The following is a 7317-nucleotide window of genomic DNA, read 5'->3' as shown; positions in this document are numbered from 1 at the left end:
TGTGTAAATCCAGCCAATCAGATTAGAGCTTGACTAATCATGAAAGTTTCCATTCAGCTGTTCAAAAAGCATCAGATGGACTAATTGTTCCCTGAGATAAGCTCTTTCTCGTTAAACCCCACCATCATCTTCATCACCTTCAGCAGCAGCAGCAGGACTCAGTGGATTGTGTGAGTTTGATCGGTCTGATCGAGCTCGGAGTCCATGATAAGACTAACAAATTCATTAGGCCACTAGTCGATACACAAACACACACTCAGAGAGACATCGATCACAGACTGACATCATGCTGATGATTGAGCCGAGCATCATGGGAAACACAACAGACTCACTTCACTTCATTCATTCATGTTTCTGCTCTTTGATGTTTAAAGAAAAGGTCTTTCATCTAAATACACTCGCTCCATCTCTGAAATGATTTGCTTTTCAGCTGATGTCACGGTAAAAATAACCATAAATAGCTTGTTTTAATGTAGATGCTATTCATTTTAGATTTTATTTTTATATTTTCAGTTTTAATTTTAGTTAAAATTTTAGTAATTTTGTTGGGTTGTACTGTCACCCCCCCCCCGGTGAGAAAACCGTTTATTTCAGTTTTCACTTGTGAAGTAGATTCACGTTTCAAGGTGCTTTAGAGCAAAAAGGAGAGTCTCATCTAACGACAGAGAAACTCTATTTAAGAGCTCAGCGGCGGCTAGAAACAACTAATTAACTCCCGCAGCACCTCTTCATTTAACTGAGTAAATATAGAGATGAACGTGATTGTTTTCTTGATTGCACACGAAAGTTTCAACAAAATGACCTCAAAAAAAAAAAAAATTCAAACAAAGGGCTGAAGATCTTACAAATGAATTCATATATATATATATATATATATATTAATATATAATATAATATAATATACAATTTTGGAAGGAATCTGAAGAAATTCCAGTGAAATGATGAAATGCCATTTTTAAAATAAATAAGTTAAAAGATCAAAGTATAAGAAAGTATTTATAAAAGTATTTTAGGAAATCTAAAAAAAAATTAAATAAAACGAAAGTCAATATTTTACATACATACATAAATCACGTTAAAGGATAAAATACGTGTATAAAATAAGGTGAGAATAGATCTTTTATATAATAATTATGTAATGTTTAAAATAAGTGCCTCAGTTGTTAAAGTTCATATCCCATTTAACATAATCTGAAAAAGTGTGCACTTAATGAAAATAAAACAGGGCAGAACTTTATTTTATCCTTTTATTGAAATTGTTTGGATTTTTCTGATGGTGAAAGTGCGTTGAAGTTGATTCATAAATAAAAAAGATTGATGATGTCAACTGAGAAGAAAAGTTTTATACTGAATGCCGGCAAGTTTTTACATTTGATGAAGGATTATGAAAACAAACGTCTATTTCTTTAGAGAAACAGCAATAATCATTCATAATATGACCAGAAGCATGAAATAAAGTAAAGAGAATCAAAGCACATCTGCTGTTGATTTCTACAGAATAAAAAGACACACAGGTCTGAAAAGACATGAAGGAGAGAAAATAAAGTAAAGCATTGATTTCCAAGTGAATTATTGCTTTCACAAGCTTACATTTCTTGAGAATCCTTCGGTCTTCTCCACCGGATCTAACGTTCATCTGCTGGAATATCAATAAATATCAATGAGCGGCTGCCGTGAACAAAGCCCTTCGCTAAATGCTCTGACATTTCCCAAGGATTCGTCGCTCTGTGATGTTTCTTACAAGACAATGGAGGTGTTTCTGTCGATACTGTGACGCATCCAAGGACAGACCAACATCCAGAGATGAAGAACGTGTTTCAACAGCACATACATCAATAATGCACAAAACTGGACTGGTTCATGCACACAGACTGAGATCTTTCTCCAACACGGGACTTATTTCATGAACGTGGGCCTGAAAATATACAGATTTTACTTTTTGTGTCTCTTTTGATCACAGATTTTCAGTTTTTAGAGGGAGGGATGCATCCTTCCCATGGGAATGTGTACAGAATTAGTCATTTTATAGCCTAGGAATGGTATATCACAATATACATCATGCAATTTTTCTCTTGGAAGTCTGACTGATCAGTGGAAAAAAAGCTAGTATTATGAAAAAAAAAAAAAAACTAATATCATAAATGTTCAGTGTTTTAATTCTGGATGAGACACTTTCAAATTCACTGTAAAACAGACATGAAATAGAATCAACAAAAACTTTTTAAACAATTTTTAGTATTTAAAATAAAGGTGAAATAAAATATTAGATTAAAATCTTGAGGTAATGCCAAAACTGATATAAAAATAAAAAAATTATATATATATAAAATATATTTTTATTTCTGTTTTAGTAATTTTAGTGCTTCAACAGAAATATAAAAATAAAATAATAAATATTTAAAAATAAAATAGTTTTGTTTGTTTTTTTCCCATGTTATAAATAAACTAATAAATAAATTTAAGTGATAAACTACCTTAAACGAGAAAAAATAATAATAATCAGCATTGTTATGGAAAATGAGACATGATTTAAAATGTTTGCTAAAAATATCTACTGTTTTTTTGTTTTTTTTCCAGAACATGAAGATATTAAATTCAGTGAAATAAAAATATTTTTTTATTTAAAAAATGAGTAAAATGTATTATATTAGTAAAATTAAATATTTTTGGAGAATGAAATAATACTGCTTTATTTTTAAAATAAAGATGCATTTCTAGTTCAAACAGTTGAGTTTCAGTGTTTCATAATGACAGAAATGGCTAGAAAATAAGTATGGAAAATACAAAACACTCTTTAAAATGTTATATATATATATTTATATCTGATGCATTTTTCCATTTCTCTTTGAGTTCAGAAGAACATGAAGATTGTCAATAGAGTTGTTACTTCAAAGCATCAAGGTCTTGTTTTATGATTTGATGTTCTCTTTGAAAATCTCTCTCAGATAAATAATCCCATCAAACGCACCGATGCTAATAATAATGCCACGCATTTGTAAACATGTCAGTCAGCATTTGTTGCTGGAAAAACAACATTGGTTACAAATTAATTGATAATTCAAACGCATAGTGATTTACATGAAAGTCATTTATGTTTATGAATGAAGCGTTTTGAAAAGATGATGATGTGAAATTTCTAAACTTTCTATTCATCTGTGAATCCTGAAAATTAAAATGCATCACAGTTTCCACAAAAATATCATGCAGCACAACAGTTTCCAACATTGATAATAATCAGAAATGATTCTTGAGCATATTAGAATGATTTCTGATCATTCTATGCTTATAAATAAAGGAAAAACTACACGATGAAACCTCCCAAACTCAGGTCATGTGGATTTATTTATGAGCTTATTATTTATGGATACTGTATAAGAGAGGCATCTCCAAACACCCTAAACACATTCATGCCCTCGAGAAACTTTGTTGAAGTTCAGAAAGTCAAGAAGTGTGTGAGATTTATACAGACTGAGGAGCTCATGATCGTCCCGCTCTTATGCATCTGCATTATTTATGCATACAGTCGCAATACATGCGGTTTGCGGAGAACATGACTTGTACTTTTCTGCTGTAAGTTGTGAAGGGCTTGATTTCCCAGGAGAGCCGTTTGGTCTCTGCTCCTGCGTTTGCTCGTTGAGGAAAAGGCTCGGGGAGAAATGGTTATCTGCTTCCATAAAACGAGCATATTGTTATTTTCTCTTGAAGGCTATTAAAATAGACGCCGTTTCAAAAGCATAATTACAGTGCAGTGATTGACTACCGTGCATTTAAAGCAGCTCTTTGCTCATAAAAATCATTTTAGCTGCTGTTTCACAGCAGGAATAATATTTGGCCTTCGACTCGGTTCCTAAAAGTGTAAACCCAGGCTGATTAAAGGCTAAGTGAACATCTCTGATCGCTTTAACTTCAGATGTCACACTCACAAAAAACAACCGCTGCAAAAAAACAAGCACCAATCTATGGAAGCACATTTCTGCTACATTACAAAATAATAATAATGAGATTTAAAAAACTGTAAATTTTGAAACAAGAAAGTGAAAAACACGCCCCTAAAAACTCATAAGTACGACATACTAAGTAATAATGAGATAACAAAATCTAAATTTTAACAAAAAAACATTTATAAGATCATCTAAGTCATAATTCTGAGACAAAAAAGACATTTATCATATTAAGTCATAATTATGAGATAAAAAGAAAAAATCATAGCCTACTTCAGTAAATCAGAATTATAAGAATCAAAAGTCGAATTATGAAATAAAAAGTCAAAATGACGACACTAAAATGTCATAATTAAGAGATAACTTGAAATTATGACAAAACATAAGTATCACACATAATTATGAGATAAAAATTCAAATTTCAAAAGTAAAAAAATGTGCATTTAGTTTTGACTTAAAAAGATTTAGTAGTTTTGATCAGGACTGAGGTTGATTAATAGATTTATGCAAAAAAATTTGAAAAAAAATATTCATCTGATACATTTTTACAGCAGCTTAATTTAGTGGATGTTTTCATCCCGAACATAACGAAAGGGTAGTGAATTTGCCCACAGCGTATTGTTGAGTTTTTGAAAATTTTCAAAGCATTTTCCCAAAATATGCGTCGAAATAAGACTTGTCACCAAAAATCATTCCATTTGCTGAAACACAGAGAAAGTTGTGGCCAAATTAAGACTCAACAGCACCCCATAGTGGATGAAAACGTCCCCAACAGTACATAAGGGTTAATTATTTTGGCATATACAATAAAAAGTTACAATTATGACATCTTAATTATGATTATGAGATAAATCATCCAAGTAATAATTATGAAATACAACGTCTAAATTATAACATAAAAAGTTGAAATACAACAAAACTGACTTTTTATCTCATAGTTATTTCATTCAATTTTGACTTCTCATAATTAGACTTAGTATGTTACAATTTTGACATCATTTTCATGTCATAATTATGACACAAAATCATAAGTGTGACACACTAAGTCATAACTATGAGATAAAAAGATACAATTTATTATTATTATTATATTATTATAATAATTAGAAGGATTAGATTTCAAATTGGTTAACTATTGTTTAACATTATTGAACAGCCTGTGCAGCATAGAAGATATCATCATTAAAATAAATTTTTTTGGAAATATTGTTCTTTTTCTTTTTCTAAACATGCACTGATGAATCATTCAAAATAAGAGCAGAAACACTAATTAAGAAAGCAAATGCAGTGTGTTCTTTATTGCTAGAGGACGTATAAGCGAGCATCAGCAGATGTGTGTGTGCAGTGCTGGTCTGTAACCGCTCTCACCGTACACATCTTAAACATGTTACATAAGCCACACATCTGCGTTATATAACCGATATGAATAATAACGCAGGGAGGTGAGGGGGTACAGAAAATGCAAATAATGTCTGCAGTGACTGCTGGAGTCTGAATGTAAAGCTGCTTCTGTAAAACACTCACATCTGAAACACTCTTCACACGCGGCTGAAAACAAATACAGACTGAGAAAATATCATATAGCTTTATGGTACAAATATATATTAAAATATTGGTAAACACTTTACAGAAGGTCCCATAGTTAATGCTTTAGCCAGCATGAACTAACAATATGATGACATAATTATGATTTTCATGTCATAATTGTGGCTTGTAATCTCATGACTTTATCATACCAAGTCAAATTTATTACATAAATGTTAAAATGATAACATTGAAAAAAAGTCAATACTACATTGAGTCAATTGACATCTACGTTATAATTATGAGAAGAAAAAGTCACAATTATTGCATGAAATGAAATTATGGCAAAAGTCAAAATTTTTTTTTTATGTCATAATTAACAAAGAATTAATAAATCTCAGGAATATGTCAATGTTTTAGAAATATAAACTTTAAACATTAATTATCAAAAAATATATACATTTTAAAAATGATAAATTTATTTATTAGTTCACAGTGCATTAATACAACTTTTCATTTTAATAAGTATTAGTAAATGTTTAAAATTAACATTAAATAATAATATAGACGTCAATGTTTGCTTGTTTAGTTATAATGTTAACAAATCATGTAAAGTGTAAACTGTATATTAAACTATGAGTGATTTATTAAGGGGGGAAAAAAATGCTGTTTTTTTTTTCAAAGGAATATTAGTAAATGTTGAGATAATAAATGTGTCGCGTTAAAGAAGCTTCAGCGTCTGTCATGCATGTATTATTTCTGCTGATGACACACGTCCTCGACGCTGAAAGCTTTCTTCGTTTCATAACTCATAAGTCAAATGGCACGTCGATGTTTCTGCAGAAGCCTGAGACACAGCAGAGCGAGCGTTCGTGTCTGTAAACATTCATCACTGATGTACAGTGTGTGGGAGGAACATCGCTTCTGCTTCACATTATGAGCAACTCAAACTGCAAGAACACATAATGCTCATGAGATCCACATGTGACGTTATAAACACTAGGTCTGCTTCTCCTCATCAGTCTGGAAGGTTCATCAGATCAGAAGCTCTCGCTTCAGAGAGTCAGATATATAGAGATGAACACTGATGGAGCAGAAGACGCAGATTTACACCCGTAATTCTCCACACAGACATATGTGACCCTGCACCACAAAACCAGTCCTAAGAGTCAGTTTTTCAAAATTGAGATTTATACATCACCTGAAAGCCCAATAAATAAGCTTTCCATTGATGTATGGTTTGTTAGGATCGGACTACATTTGAAAATCTGGAATCTGAGGGAGCAAAAAAAATCTAAATATTGAGAAAAATCGCCTTTAAAGTTGTTCAAATGAAGTTCTTAGCAATGCATATTACTAATCAAAAATGAAGTTTTGATATATTTACGGTAGGAACTTTACAAAATATCTTCATGGAACATGATCTTTACTTAATATACAAATGATTTTCAGCATAAAAGAAAAATGTATAATTTTGACCCATACAATGCATTGTTGGCTATTGCTACAAATATACCTGTGCTGCTTATGACTGCTGCTGTGCTGCCGGGACACAGATGGTCTAAACACGCTAAGAGCTCGAGAGCCGAGGTGACTCACAGACGAGAGGCTTTAATGATGACGGGAATGAAAGCACTAGTCATTATTAAAGCAGACATGTCGAGACTAACACTGACCTCGCTCTACTGTCAGAACTCAAAGAGCAAAAATCAGTTATACTCGTGGTATATCTCAATTAACACGAGTTTATAAAAAACAATTATTCCTAATTATATTTTATATTTCTAATTATATTTTTTGCTCTAATATACTTAAATATTACTATAAAATGTTATTATTATTATTATTATTA

Source organism: Onychostoma macrolepis, chromosome 24 (assembly GCF_012432095.1).
Source record: "Onychostoma macrolepis isolate SWU-2019 chromosome 24, ASM1243209v1, whole genome shotgun sequence".
Classification (NCBI taxonomy): Eukaryota; Metazoa; Chordata; class Actinopteri; order Cypriniformes; family Cyprinidae; genus Onychostoma; species Onychostoma macrolepis.
Note: the sequence above shows the minus strand (reverse complement) of the source record.